Below are 16,976 nucleotides of genomic sequence, written 5' to 3' on the forward strand. Positions count from 1 at the left end.
TCTTTCTCTATTCCATGCTTCTCTTCATCATATTCAGTTTTTGGATACTTTCGCCACACTATACGCAAGCTTAAAGAGTAGCACACGTTGTTGTTGAAAGAAGTCATTATGCAAGAAATAATGTAGGTAAAGACTTTGTGGATTATTGAGTTGTATTTGTGTCTGTAAAGTAAGTAGTTTATTGAAGATTATTTTTTATTTTCGCTAATACAATAGGAGAATTTTTGATGTAAGTACGTGCTGTATACGCTTGGCGTCAATTCCAACTCATAATGTTAACATTACAAAGCAATTTTTATTTGATTTCTTTGAATTGATGTTGAAAAAATGTTAATTCTTTTTGCTACTTTTTGAGTATTTTGAGTTGAAAAAGGTAAGTTGGAGGGTTTGGCGGAGTTGAAAGGGGTAATTGGGAGGTGAATGATTGAGCAGGAAGTCCAAATTTGGAGAAAACTTTCTTTTTTGTTGATTTTTAGATTTTTGACAATTTTAAAAAATTTGAATTTTTGAAAACCGTTAAATTTTTGGAATTTTTTGAGAATCGTTAAATTTTTTGAAATTTTGAAAATTGTTGAATGATTTTAAAATTTTGAAAGTCGTTAAAATGAAATTAAGACCCAAACTGATCACATAACATCCCAATCTCCATCAAAATCCAGCACAACAACAAACCATACCCAAAAGAAATAAAAAAGAGTGTTGAGGAAGCTTGCAAAACACATCAAGAGAAGGCTTAGAAGTGAAAATTACAAATGATGATGAAACATTTCCATTGAAAATAAATAAAAATTGCAGCATTACGGAAGATGTTAAGCATAAAATTACACTCAATTTTATAACACTTTACGGATCAGCTAATTTATTTGACTTTTATCTTGACTAATGATTTTAGAAGCGCAATACAAATCCCCACACAATTTTCGGGAATTTTATTGCCTGATTCTTATTCTTTGCCTTCCTCTCATGTCTCTTACATGTGTGGACAAACAAAAGTCAAATTTGTTATTTTTAAAATATTCCAGAATAATTTTTTGTTCCTTTGTTGCCTGTTACTATTGCTGGCTTATTAAATTTTGGAATCATCAAGCAAGCAGGCAAGCAACAACAACAACATCCTCATCATCAACACGGAATTTATTGAACGACGTCATATGACTTCACACCGTCTCTCCTCTAAAAGTCATTGATTTAACCTTTATTGTTGCGGAAATTGCAGGTTGTATGTAAAAAAATGTTTGTTGGAAGTCCAAATTGACAATAAAATGAAATTTTTTGTTGTATATCCATATACACAAATGAGTCAGTTTTTGGCAAAGAATTTACAGTTGCAAATTTCTTTTCTTTAACTTTATTTTCGTGAATATTCAAAAAAAAAAAAATGAAATTTTTTACTATGTGCACCCATACTTACTTATGGGTGGCAATAATGACACTTTACGAGTCAAGTCTTAATTTTATTAATATTCCAAATGTAAATTCACTTCTTTTTTTTATGATGAAATACAACAATATTCTATTCATACAGTTGTGGATGTGTAGTCGTATTGTTAAAAGCTTGCGGCATATACACATGCTTGTCTTTAGCTTACAGCTCAGCCATGGTTCAGTTGGAATGAAATGGAAATAACGGAAATACAAGTTGTCGGTACGCGTTCAGGAAATAGTTTTTTTTTATTTCATTCATATGTCTGCTTTTGTCTATTGCCAAATTCCAACCTTTTTTGTACATATACACAATATTTTTCTGTTTCATTCAACTATGCTAATCCGCTATTAATGATTTCATTTAACGAGCACATTAATTTTTACTTTTTTTAGCTACAATTTTAGAAAGAAAAGGGCAGATTGAATGGCTAAATGACTAAATCTCGACAACCAGACATCGTAGAAAGCTCGAGTTTGAAGTATTTGCTCTTTGCTATTTAGTTTCTTAAGTATTAATTGATATTGAAGCTTAAAACTATCTTTTAACTCTTAAAATAATGATTTTTTATTAAATATGGTAAAAACACGTGGTTTCAAAATTCAAATTTTGAACTTTGAAAATTTGAATTTTTGTCGATCGTTAAATTTTTGAATTTTGAAAATCCGTTAAATTATAAAATGTTTTAAATTGTTTTGAAGCTTTTTGTCAGTCAGATGCGCTGAAGTCACTGGATAAGTTTGAATATTCTATCTGTACTATCAACAGTCATCAATTGTTCTGCACTTAGGACGTTACGAAATTTTTAAACATTTTTTATTTTAGAAATTCTGACATGAATATTGTGTCATGCCACCGTCATAATATCATCATACCAACTCGATTTCACAATTGAATGAATTTGCATTTTGAAAAAAAAATAAAAAAATTTCCATTTTTTGTCTGATGGTTTATTCGCATTTCGTAGGTGGGCTAATGGAGCGACAAGGGGGATGATGATGATCATAATAATAATAATGAAGTGAACGAGAAGCACAAAATTCTCATTGTTGGTGCACTTCATATCCCACGGGTGTTAATTAAAAGCAATACACGACAATGGCAGCAACAGCAGTTTGTCAAAAAAACATGGATAAAATTTTAAAATTCTAGCAGCCAACGAACATAAAATTCAACTCATGTAGAGAGCTATAACATGTTTAATCAACACGTATGGCATAAATCACCTTAGTCGAGTACATTGACACTCTTGTTTGCCGCGTACTTACATATGTATATATATGATATTTATCACGAGATAAGGATCTAATGTGCAAATGTTTGGGATGCTTTACTTAAATGAATATCATTATGTGGGGAGATTCTCTCATTGCTTGTTCTAGCGCTTCGTTATTCTATGCTTACTTTCCATTCTGTGGCGAGGATTACTGTTTTTTTGAGTGAGGATAGAGGATCTAATTAGATTAATTGGGAGGTGAAATTTTCTGTTGAATTATTTTTATGGGATGTATCTTGTAGATTTGAGGTTGTAGCTTTAATATGGAACTAAAATACAAACTTAAATTTGAAGAATTATTTGAATTAATTTCTAACGGTTTTCAAAAATTCAAATTCAAAATTTCCAAAGCCAACTTCAAGTTGAACTGAAATTTAAATTGACAGTTGGAAAATAAATTCAAAAATGTAAGCTACATGAGAATTAATCAAAATTTCTAACGGTTTTCAAAATTTCAAATTCAAGTCAAACAAAAATTCAAATTGACAGTTGCAAGAAAAAGCAACAATTCATTCCAAGAATGTAAGCCACACGAGAATTAGTCATAAATTATCATGTTAAACATACAGCAAGAAAATGCAAAGAAAAAAAATCAGAAATGATTCATTGAGTTGTAACAAGTAAAATATTACAAGAGATTGAAAGAGATATCGTATGTAATAATCATCAACAGCATTAAGAATAGATTGCATGCAGTGCCAAGCTAAGAAAAAGTGTGTATAATAAAAAAAAGAGAAATTAAGCATTTGATAACAGAAAAAAATTAGAAATTCCAGCAAAAAAGTGAACGTGTGAGTGTGAAAGCATTGCCAATTGTAGAAAATGCATGCACATGCAACGAGAAGAACCTCAGCTCTACTTTTACATCCATAACCATATTCTACTCTCGTTTTCATTTTTCAGCTGCTATGCAATTTTCTTTCACTATCATTTTAAAATTCTCTTTTTTATGTACAGTCGGTGGAAGCTTCATTGTTGTTGTTGGATCACATCCCAACATTATCATCATTAAATTAACCCATCCCCATCTTCTGCTGCTTGCATTCTCACTGTATATATGAATATGCCAAGCTCAATTCATCCCCAACACAACAGAATAAGAAGGAATAAAAAAGTTTTTATGCGGCCACCGACTTTTCCGTTTGTTGGGATGTGTGACTCACTACCACAAGAAAAACTGCACTTTTTTTTCACGAATAAGCTTTCGTTTACTTCTCTTATGGGTAAGTAAGGAGTGAAAACAAAAATAAAACGGCTGGAATGGAATAAAAAAGGCAGCCTTCCAATGTGCATGAACGAGATGGAAAATGTGAAAATATTTTTTATCGCCCACTCGGTGGATCAACCCACTCTCGACAACCCAAAAGGAAAGGAAAATGCCATGCGGAATGGGGAAATCAATTCGACTAGACATTTTCCCCCATTTTTTTTTTCGGTTGTGTATATCGTGTGAAGTGAAAAAAGGAATTTTTTTCTCCATCCATTCGCACTGATGAGGCGTTTGGGTGGAAATTTCCTCGTTCTTATTGCTGTGTTAGTTGCCTGACTCGACTCCAACATCCTCATTCCCTCCTTTCTTTTACATCGGCAACTGTTTCATTTTCACTATTGAAAATGAAGTTTTTCTTATATATGCTTTATGCTTATATATAGAACATAGTCTTTAGTTTTTCTGTGTGAATATGATAGTGGTTGAATGGAATTGAAAATATGTTGGCGTACAGCAGAACAAAGGAAAGTTCTGTGTTGAGTAATAAAAATGAACAAAAAATTTGCAACTACTCAACTGCTGTGCTGTGGTATACAATAATAATAATATTGTATTTTTATAGGAATTTTCACTTTTCATTTTTCATGTCTTTGGAATTTTCACATTTTCACAAATTGGAAAATTTTTACGTCGTTATTTTTGGGGGTTTGAAATTTTTCATTGACGTGAAGTTAGCTTCAATTTTTTGATATTTTTTGAAATTGTTTGAAATTCAGAAAAATTCAAAATCCGTTAAAAATTTGAAATTTTAGAATTTTGAAATGAAGTGAAGTTGGCTGCAAATTGCTCAAATTCAAATATCAAAAAGCCGTTAAAAACTCAAATGCCCTAAAACTAAGCGAACATCCACTTGAGAATAAAAATAAATTATTCTAAGAAGGAACAAACTTTTTATTACTTATGTCTGCGCGTAAAGAAAATTTGAATAAACATTATTTACTTCTTCTCGTCTTTTACGAAAATGTCCTCGACATCCGATGATGTGATAAAAAAAGCATGAAGAAAATTTGTTCAGTCACAGACAGTTCGATAGTTGCAATGGGAACATAAATAGTTTGAAAATAGTTTTAAGTAGCATCAAGTCTTTACAGTTAATCGTATGGAACAAAATCAGCGACAAAAAACAATTGAGATTATTAATTTGTCACCTTACTGTTTTGACATGAATTTCAGTTATCATGCTGACATCCAAAAACAGAACTAGACAAATTAATCTATCAAGAAGCGACTGCTGTGCTCTGTGAGATTAGGTGACACAAAATCATGAAACTGGAAGTGACACATTGCAAAAAAATATAAAAATTGTGTCTTCTTGCTGTTATGAGTGAAGGCATTCATTGTACCCCAAGTGGTCATTGAGTCAAACGTCTCGGAGATTATGTAAAAGGAAATTTTGTATGTAGAATCATGACTATGCCTGTCTACCGAACTTCTTTCTCATATTCAACGAGATGGATCATTTTCATTGTGTAACAACATTACAAGATTCATCATTAGAAATGAATAGCGAACAGGCAATTGCTGAAAAATACATTCCATCCACTTTACACAAAAAAGTTGTTGCAGAATTTCCGGCTTTTTTTCATCGAGTTAAACGCGTATAATTATGAGAAAATAAACAACACAAAAAATCCGACGCGGCAGTTGTTGAAGATGGAAGTGGGTCAAGGCTGGTGTTTAAAGCATCGAAGCCAAAAAGCACAACAACATCAACTGGAGTGCCACACTGTTAATCGTGTATTGATTTTAATTTATTGATTTTCGGCTTCTCTTTTTTTTGCAATCGAGTCTATAGAGATATCTGTAAAGCGGATTAAAGACATCTTAATGTACACAATGTTATTGTAATAGTTTCTTTACTTTCACTTCCGCTCTATGTTGCTTAGCCATTTACTATTCAATTATAAACTCATTCGTGTTCGATTTTTTCTTTAATAGCCATGGCTTGTCAAGGGATTTAAAAATGTTTTAATTAAATTAAAACAAGAAAAAGAATTTTTTGCGCCTATGATTATGGATGACCTGAGTCAGAGAAAGGAGGTTACCTTCAGCTTAAAGCTGAAGCTTATTCTAGTTGTTGCTTAAATTAATCAGCAGTATATCTGCACAAAAATATCAGCAATTGCACTGATTGTAGGCTCATGATTGTCATGAACATCATTTTTTACTTTGTGGCTTTTTATGAGGCACGACAAGTAGCTGTTAATTGGATTAAATGATGAAATGTTGAGTGCGCTGCCGATGGGCAGTTTTGAATGTTTTTAGACTTTTGTGAAGTTTGATCGAGCGGAATCCAGACGGATCGAGCGGAATCCAGACGGATCGAGCGGAATCCAGACGGATCGAGCGGAATCCAGACGGATCGAGCGGAATCCAGACGGATCGAGCGGAATCCAAACAGATCGAGCGTAGCTGGCTCCCAATCGTAATTATGTATAGAATAAGTATTAAGCCCCAAAAATATAACCTCCAGTCACCAGCACACGCCATCCCCCTACTACAAATTTATTATCCTCACAAATTTGTCTCCTCTTGTTTGCATTTTTTTGATGTTGAGCGATGATTTTAAGCGATTCATGAATGTGACATTAAATTTTATTTTTTATTATTTTTATACTCTACATAAGATCGCGCTGTTGCTGATGCATCAGTTTTCATCCATCTCACAACCATCTGTATTATTTTATCGTACATACGGCGCTGCTTTTTATTACATACTCGATGTGTGTCTCTATCTCTTTATCGCGATCGAATGACAAAAAAATAATATATATAATATAATATAGTACAAGTTGAAGCCCGAGAGGAAGAATAAATGTTTGCAATATGACTCACGTGATGTTAATGCGAATAAATATGAATATGAACGTAAAATAAAAAACAGCTTATGACATAAATAGCAAAATATAAAGGTTCAATGAATTTTAAAAAATGACAAAAATTGTGCATTGCTCAGTGATTTTTTTTCGGTTGTGTCCGACTTCATATTTGAATGTTTGCAGTTCAGTGGCATGTATTCTATCAATTTTAGTATATAGAGTGAATTATAGTGGACTATAGTAGACTATAGTGGACTATAGTGGACTATAGTAGACTATAGTAGACTATAGTGGACTATAGTAGACTATAGTGGACTATTGAGTGTTCAGCACACCCCCCATCCCCTAACTCCCCACCTGACCACATCCAATCTGTTCGAGAACAGACAAAAAAAGTGTGCGGCACTCGAAAATGCAAAATAAATAAAGCAAAATCTTTTCAGACCTTTTTTTTTCGTTCTCATTCGGCAATAAAAATTGTCATCATTAATTTAAAGGCCCCGGTTTTGTATTTATGGAAAAATGAGATCTGCTCGGGTCCGCTCAACAAGATTCATTATCTTTATGGGTCTTTTTGTGTGATATATTTTTTCAAAAAAATTCTGCCACATCGCACGACAAAGACGTATTGAGGCATATACTGCGGTTAATATAATTAAGAGTCATCATCGTCATTATTATTATTATATCATGAATATTGCACATGGCACAGAGCTCATTTTAATTTGATGATGAGATTTTTTATATTCTTCTTAATCAGTATTACTGGCACAGTAATGTGGAAGTAGAGTATTATGTCAAAATTAATATGAAAGAGAAGCGGCAGTAAGGATTAAAATTGGTAAGGTATTTAATAATTCAAAATGACGCACTTTTGTACGTGCGTTTAATTTTTATAGCTGGATAGGATATTTCGTAAGCTTGGCTATATTGTTCCAGCCAGTTGTAGCTTGTATTGTATTTTGCAAATGAAGCGAGAGTGCTTTTAATTGAGAACGTGACAAATTAAGGCGAAAGACCTTCATTTCAAAATATATAAAACATAAATAGCAACGCGACATGTCTAAAGTTGGCGATAAATTCTATTTGTATGTTAAAATGTGTGTATTTATTCACTTTACACTCCAATCCAATTAACTAGAAAAAGTTTTTCGACCCCGAAAAAAAAATTACATATTCTTTATGACAAAAAAAGTTGTTATTTTTGTGCTGTTGTTTGCACTTTTTGTGTATTTTATTTTTAAGCAGTTCTTTTAAAAAAATTTGAAACTTTTAATGCATTGAATTATTGGCCATTACGTTCCAAATTGCAACACTCCATGACATTTTCAGTCACAGATTACACATATACACAATTTTGATGTTCCCTCATAATTAACAATTGCTCCCTTTTGGCTATAAAATAGTTATGAGCATTAATGAGCCATTTTTTTTTGCTGCTGTCGCAAAGACATTATGCTATATAATTACTTGCTGCTTGTACAGTAATTTTCTTTCAATTATCGAGAAGCAAATGAAAATTAGATTAATGTGAAAGAGTTTGAGTAGCCTCGAGTGATTGTAGCTATACGCAATGGAAATTGCAAAATTGAATAATTTGTCATTTCACTTTATGCAATTGATCAAAAGCCTGAGACGGAGAAATTGGAGCACAAAGATCATGTAAGATTTGAGTGGACTTTTTGATTGAAAAATTGATAACGGTAATTTGAGATTTGAATTTTTTTTCCTCACTTCGAAAAGTTTTTATGGTTTATTTTAAGATTGACGATGATTTACAAAGGAAATAAGGTTGCAATCGATGCTAAAGAATGGCAAGGATATATCACAACAATCAGTACCGAGAAAATTGCCATTAATTAAACGTAATCAGATAAATACAAAATCAGTTAATAGAAATCTCATTGGAATGCTCAATTGCAACTGATACACGAATCAAAATGAAATAAAGATGTAAGAATTCATAGCGAAACATGTGTTCATCACATTCATCATCATCATTCTCGTTTCCACACACAGACTGCACATACTGAAGTCAATGTTATGAAACAAAATCATTGTTGTAAATTCTTCAGATTCTCATTTGCCATTACAAATTGTAAGTGCATATTTGAGATGCCAATAGTCATGATTTAGATTATGTGCTGATCGATACTTATTAATACTCCATGATAAAATGATCAACAGTTGTTAAATGTCAAATTAGCTTTATAGCTCCTATCCACCAGAAAAATATCGGCTCATTAATGAGCAGCTAAAGAAAAAAATGTACGCGAGGAAGTGAGCAGGAGATATAAAAATTTGTAATGTAAATTATTCATCAGACAAACTATAAAAAAAGAAGCGTCGTCTTGATATTGCTGTGCTCAGTGTTCTCGGGGGCAATTTATACATACCGAGAATTGCTGAAGCTTTAAGTGAGTCAAGGGAAATATTAATACAAAAAATCTAGCTTTAAGGTGGATTATGTCCAATCAATTTATCATCATAATTTCTTTCGATTCTTCTGCTTCTTTAAAATAGCTATGGCTGCCATTTTCGTTCGAACTTAATGAATTAATTTGATTTTTTCTACTGTATGTGGGTGCCAAAAACTTTTCTCATTCCAGTCGATAATTAAAAAGGAAGGCCATCAAAAATCGATGGTCCGAATATAAAAAAGAATTGATTATGGACATGAAACTAATAAAGAATAAGAAGAGATAGAGTTGAGAGCCTATTAATAAGTGAAATGTCTAGTATATCCACCTGTCACACACATATAAGCCTCATGAGGAAATGCTTTTACATGACATCATTCTTCGTATTGTAGGTAATAAGAAGGCAAGAAAAATCGATACAAATAAAGCGGACATGACTGATATGAAAAATTAATAATCAGATTCTTATTTATGAGCTATTTCCTGCAGGAATTAAATGCAAATTATCGGCAGAAGAAGCTTTAAAAAAAACTATTTGAATGGCTTGAACTGACGCATTCAATTCTCAATTTCAAAAGAGCTTCAACCGTCCCATTTACCTCAATTTTTTTGCACACAAATTATTATTATTGCCATTGTTACTTCCATATGTACTTTCATTTTAATTCTTCTTCTCTTTCCAATTGCATTTTTCTCCATCATATTCATAGTAATTTATATTCTAGTCTTTTTTTCCGCTGCTTCGTCTTGTTTCACATCTCTTGTTTGTTTGTGCCTTTGAAGAGATTCTCTTTTTTTTGCATACATACGGCATCAAATAGTTTCGTGAATTGACTCTGTACATGTGTTACAAATTCTCTTTTTTCTTATTGTTTTGCATTTTTATTGAATGCACATGTTACTTTGACTTTGGCTTCATTTCCATTTCTATTTCCTTTCCTCTGTTCTTCATTTTTTTCAAATGATTTTTTAAAATACGCGAAATCTTTTTTTAGATTCTGTGTTTTTTGTGGAAGTTTTTGGGATTGTTTAGGGGGAATATATTGAGGGATTGGAGCTCTGGATGTGAGTTGGAAGTGAATCTTTGAGTATTGAGGTTGTACTAATTGTATACGACACTGTATAAGCGACAAGACTTTAAGGTACCCTGATAACTTTTCTGGATTCATCAGAACTGCGACAAAGTTTTCAACAATCGGCTAACCCAAAAATGACTCCCAGTACCTCAAAATTGCGAGCACCAAACCCCAAAATTCTCATCAAAAAAATCTTAACTGCAATAAAAAACTGCCTAACTTTTGCATGAAGCGCCTGCACACACGATGTGCATTTGTGACATGACAACAGCAAAAAATGAAAGTCATGACAGTAGAAATGCGAACAATCTAAAAAAATCAGTTGCTTAATAATTTATGATGAAGATTATTAATATACACAAATTTTTCTTAAACTATAGCAACATCAAGTATGGCAAGAGGTAATTACAATTGAACAAGAAGGAAATGAGCTCTGAGATTTCGTAATAATAATCTTGCGAGGTAGGTGACATGAGAAAGAGGCAAGCAAGCACACACACACGTCATGAGGTAAGAAAAGAGAAATGAAAAGGAAAGAGGCAAAGGTTTAACAGGCGCGCAAAAAAAAAAAATGTAAAGATTGAGGTTATGTAATGAGCAGCTCATGTATCGAGATAATATAATGCCTCAAGTGTGAGAGAGTCATGCCGTATTCAACGCACAAAACTTTATTGTTAACCTATTGTCTTCAAATTAAGACGAAGTATTTTAAGAAATTTTTTTTTGTGGGTGCGCACACAACTCAACAATTATTCGACAAGAAAGCATTATTCATAAAAAAAAGTCAAGTCTCTTTCAATACGCGAAACGTCTTAATTTGTGTCACGTTTTATGCATGTTTTAAGCATTTACAATGCTTGCTGTGTTGATTTTTTTTATATTCATGTCGATTAAATGTTGGAACCTTCAACCAATCATTCCGGTCATTCTCATTTCTCTTTGCTTACATCGACTATTAATTGATTTCCTTCACAATTACTTAATTGCTTTCGAGGTTTTTTTGTTTTGTTTTTGTGTCTCTTTGCATTGCTTTTTTTTGCTGCTAATGAATTAAAGGCATTTTAATGAGAAATAATGAATATTTATTATGATGCAAATTCAGACATCCAAAAATATTTTTAAGGGAATGTCTTGTTATGTGCAATTTCCTCTATTATTAGCTTTAATTGATGAGAATATATCAACTGTCGTTTGAGATTTGAATTGTATGTGCTGTTGATTTGCCCCTTTGAGAGTTGTTTGTCCCCTTTTAATGTTGTTATTCCCCTCAATAACAAATTTTAGTTTGATTTTAAATTTCAAAGAATAAACATCTAATTTACATCAAATATTCATCCAGGACTACCCAGTTCCTTCATTTACAAGTTATACCAGCGACCACAACAACAATATTGCGAAAATGCTTACGCACAACCAGTTAATATACCATAACAGACTAATTTTCGCATTAAACTATGTGTCGACCACGCTAAGTCGAATCACCAATTTTCTCTCTCACTCGCTATGGCGCTCAACATTTCCTCGATTGTGAAAAAATTTTGCGGCTCATTTAAATTGTTAATTTTATTTCTTCATCTCAGAGTGCTTAGTCAAAAAAAGAGTTTTTTCAGACTGGATGTGTTATATTCATTTTCTAGCTATTTAATTCTCCATTTCAATGTAAAGTCATTGTTCCGAATTTTGTATTCATTTCATATCTGATGCAATCGTGTGGCGGCAATTGTTCATTGGCTGGATGAATGAAGTAAAAAAAAAAATGTTATTTCATAACAATTTTTTTCGTGTCTTACTTCTTTTTTTGAGATCAAGAAATGCAAAATTCGGCATGGCTGTGATTTAGAAATTCATACCATTTGACCTTCCACCCAATTTTTTTCTCCTATAAGTCACTGCACTCTGTTAGAGACCTCCAAAAAAACATAAACATTTGATTGTAACCGCACGTCATAATAAAAAAAATTGTATAATCTGAATGATGACGGCGATGACGATGCTATCGTGCATTTTAATTAATTCTAGGAATACAAAGTAGTAACAATGCACGAAACAATGTAATGGAAAGGAAATGTAATGCATTTTAACGTCGATTGGGGGTTCTAGATTGCTGTTAAGAATGTGGGAGTGTATTGAGGTTGTTGTGGAGTTGATAAGCTATGGCTTGGGTATACTTTGAGGTGTATTGGGGATTGATATCCGATTTAAGGGGGTTGGCATGTTGAGTTGGTCGGAATCAAGCAATTAGGTTGGAATTGAACGTTTTGGGGTTATTTGGATGGTTTTATGCATTCCTGAGCATCTGGTCAATAAGTTGACTTTAGACTGTATATACTAAGTATGCTGTTGCCCATACCTTAGTATCCATCGACTATCACTCAAAATTCCCATCACAATCCACCTCTATCTAACAATTTCAATTCCAGCAGCACGAAAACCCATTAAAACAGAACTAACCCCAGTTCCACATGATAATTAGTCAAGTTCTGTCCCTCATTTCATTAGAAATTATTCGTGTTATGAATAAAAAATGTTTCTTTAAATAAACGCATATTATTTAACTCTAAAGTGGAGCGATTACAGTTCATTGAAATCGAAACGATTCCAACGTGATGTAGAGTATACAAAAAAATATACAGCACATACAGAGAGACACATATTCTTAATGTTGTTTCTGTTGCTCATGCTGCTCTTATGAAAGTGGAAATATAGACATTTAAACATTTATAGTAAGTGCTATGAAATTATGCAATTCAATATCTTTTAAAAGGAAATAATTTAATAGCGATTAAGACGAGATGAATAAAAAGCTCGTAAGTCACATCGATTTGCATTTCCAGGTTTGTTTGAGTCTATTTGTAAAAAAAAAGTCGTGCATGGAAGCAAATAAAAGTCAATTTTTATGATTTATTTTACTACTTCCTTAAATAAAAAGTACTGTACAGTACAGTATGTCAGGCAGGCAGGAAAAGAAGTGAACTTTTATGGATTCACACATTACAAATATAGTATATATATTATAGAATCGAATAAAAGCCGGACAGGCACAATATGAAATATGGGTTAATTGGCTAAACGTGGAGAGCTATTGCCTGCCTGCATGATTGCCTGCCTAAGGTAAGTCATCAATAATAAAGCAAAAAAATATTAGATTGAAAAAATATTTCTTCATTTCCGTTAATCGCGATGAGTGTGCGGCGCCACAATTTCCTCATAGCTCATCAAATTTCCGTGTAATCAAAAGCAGATTGGACATCCAACTGGACCTAACACGACTGTGCTGATGAGTGTTTTATTACATGACTTCACAAGCCGGCAAACAGGCCAATTGTTGCTATTCGATGGAAATTTATTTCTAGAATACAAAGATTGTTTAGATTCCACTGGCACTGCTCGGCATCGCTTCCTCGCTTATTTCGGAAAATGCTCATTAATTTCCATAATTTATTGCTCGCGTGCGATTTTTATTAAAAAAAAATTTTTCATTTCAATTTTGCCTTATGAAATATTTTTTCTACCTCTTGTTCCGTTCCGTACCTTAAAGACTATCTTTAAGAACTGTAAAAAGGTCCTTTAAAAGCAATAAAATAATTGAGATCCTTCCGATGAATTACCGTTAAGTCATAAAACACCTTCTGTTACATAACAAAAAATCTTTGCAAATATCTGGCATGTAGGCATTAATTTTTATTGCCATATGCTTACGTCATAGACCTTCCTTATATGACCCAGTTAGAACGGCATTTCTTTTTTCGGGTAAATAACTGTTGAATAGTTCAGGCTTCTTCCTTAAAACTGTAATTTTTTATTGCACTTAAATGTCAGTACGGCAACTAAATAAGGTTCATGTATATTCGGTTTCTATTGACTCTTTTACAGGCACTGCTGCACGTTTTAAAAAGCAATAAATAATAGAATTTTTGTTGTTTTTGCAACAGACTTGCCAATTTTCTTGTATATTTTCGAAATAATATTTATCATGAAAGAAAGCAGCGGCAAAAAATTTTTTGCAATCATGTGTTCAGCACCGTAGGACGATATAGCTTAATGTGCGTCTCGTCATTTTCACTTTGCTGATGTGAGTCATTTGTCAAAAGGAGGTACAAAATTAGCAGCTTGTTTACACACTTTTTTTATTATTTTCACTTTTATTGTTGTTATGGATGGAACGGAAGTGTTGGGGAGATTGAGTGGAAAATTTAGGCTGTGTGGATGTGATTTGGGGGTGGATTGGGATGGAATGGGTGGTTTGGAGGTTGGAAGGAGCTATTGTTGAGGCTTTTGTGAATTTATTGTGACTTTTTTGGGTTATGGAAGGCTTCATGTGGTTGCCAGTGTTCTGGTAGACTTCATATAGATTCTATATGGTTTCCCATGCCTATTCTGCGTTTCTGATGCTAAGGAAAACTAGCTTGAGCATTCCTTGACATTCCCGAGCAGCTCGATTCAGACGCTTGTGAGAATGTAGCTTAACAGCTATTTTCAGCTCATATTTAAGACGACAGATGAATATCTCCACAACTAGCTGTTCAGGGCTACCATTCAGTACCCACATTATGAGCATGCTCATTGCCTTATACCCAAAACCACAACAAAACATCCCAAAAAGTTTCTCAACTCCCAAAAAAATTATTCTACACAGCAAGCGCATATCACCATCGCTCATTTCCATCCACATAAATCAATATTCACACAATAAATTTTCCCCCCATCATGCCGCTGAATGTGTAAACTTTACAGTTGGTTGGAAGCGAATGGGAAATTACAATAATTGTGAACGACTGTAAATTAAATTTTTAATCGGAAAATTCAAACTTAAAGTCGCAAATACAAAATTTGAGTCAAAAAAGATGCAATCGTTGTTCTTTATCTGCTTTTCCCACCTCACCTCAAATTGTCCCGAGTAGAAATAAATCACAAATTGCACAATTAAGCACGAAAAGCATTTACAATGTTGTAAAACTGTCTCAATTTTTTCTCACAAAGAAATTGAAATAAAAAATTGTTTAATTTCATAATATCTGTTCGGTTTTCTCTCATTGGATCTATCCAATCGTGATTAAAGAGTGAGTTTAGAGTCCAAATATTGAACATGACCCGAGCGACACAGGTGGAGGAGGCTCTGTCATGGCAACTTTAAAGGTTTCTTCAAATCTCTTTTAATAATACCAAATTTAAGCAGATTAGACTGTGGACGGTAAGCTGAGCCTCCATGGCGAATCCACCTCCACTTGTGCTGCTCGGGAGATAATCACGATGATGATGATGATGTGTATACAGCCAGATAGTCAAAAATAATAATATAAATTGAAACTTAAGAGATGAGGTGATTTTAAGTGATGTGTATGCTTTCTCGAGCGAGAAGTATGTAAGTATGAATGAGTCAAAGAAGAGGAAAAAAGACAGGAATTATGCAATAGTCGAGAGAGTGAATTATTAAAAGGCAGTAAAGCATATAAATATATAACTAATATTTTCGTACACATAAACCCGAAAAAAACGTGAGTTTAAAATAACTGTGTGAAACTCTATCGAGATATTTATTATTGTGTAGGATTAGTCAGCAAGTCATCATTCTCATCATTGCCCTATAAATATGTGTGTGGCATGTTGACGTGTTGACGAAAAGAAGCCTTTTTGATCTAAATTTATCCCTCAACATTATTAAATTTCTCAAAAATATTTTATTTTAGGGAAATTGATGTTGTTTTTGTATTAAGCATGTCTTCCTATGTTACATTCGTGCAATTTTTTATTTTTACGAGAATCTGATGTCTATAGTCGACATTTTAATGGGCATCAACATCTCATCGACCGACTAGAGAGAGAATTAAAAATGAAAATTAAAACTACGTTGACCTTGTCCTGAATTGTGCCTCACTACATTTTGTTGCTGCTGCTGCTTGCTTTTTTTTTGCCAAGCCAACTTGCATTTTCTATATTGCAAATGACGACCGACTTGAGCTGTTTTTACCATTTATGTTATTGTCAGAAGTTTTTTGCGAAGCATTTATATGAAAATTATATGTGTAAGCCTTTTTTATGTCCCGGTATGGGAAGGAGGCAATGCAGAAATATTCTTCTTATATCGTTATAAAGGTTATATCGGTGATTAAATGATGCAATGAGAATCGACTTCCTTTCGAGCAAGTTGAGAGTCAATATTTAAGTATTAATTTATTGTTATTTATAAAAAACTGCATCCAGCGGCGAGTTTTTATGTGGTTTTAGCATGTGAATGTGATGTATAGAGTCAATTTGGGTTGGGTTTTGAGTGGCTGGATTTGAAATTTTGATGCAAATTCAATTTTCATTGAATTTTGAATTTAACGAACTTTTAGGATTTGAATTCTTTTGAAGTAAAATTTTTAATTTCTAAAATTTGAATTTTCAGTTTAACTGACTTTTGAGATTTGTAATGATTTGATGTAAAATTTTGAATTTCAAAAAACCGGTAAATTTTTGAATTTCGAAAAACCGTTGAAATTTTGAATTTAAAAAATCCGTTAAAAATTCTTTTAAAATCTCATCAACAGCAGGCAATTCAGCAGAAATGAAATTTATCACGGCTTAATATTTATTTGCATACTCTCCTTTTTCATATTTCTTTGTTTAATGCAGTGCAAATTGTTTACGAGTGCAAAGATGACGATTGAAAAATGGAATTTTTTTCTCTGTCTGTTGTTCCTCATAACTAC

The 16,976-nt window shown here is 32.8% G+C and overlaps 1 protein-coding gene across 2 annotated transcripts in view; it reads right to left on the reverse strand.

Moving 5' to 3' along the window:
• Positions 1-16,976, reverse strand: part of Eip74EF (Ecdysone-induced protein E74) — a 150,765-nt gene that overhangs the window by 24,480 nt on the left and 109,309 nt on the right. The window lies entirely within an intron of this gene.

This window comes from Chironomus tepperi, unplaced genomic scaffold (assembly GCF_022539635.2).
Source record: "Chironomus tepperi strain 1889 unplaced genomic scaffold, CSIRO-AGI_Ctep_v1 contig_9, whole genome shotgun sequence".
Lineage (NCBI taxonomy): Eukaryota > Metazoa > Arthropoda > Insecta > Diptera > Chironomidae > Chironomus > Chironomus tepperi.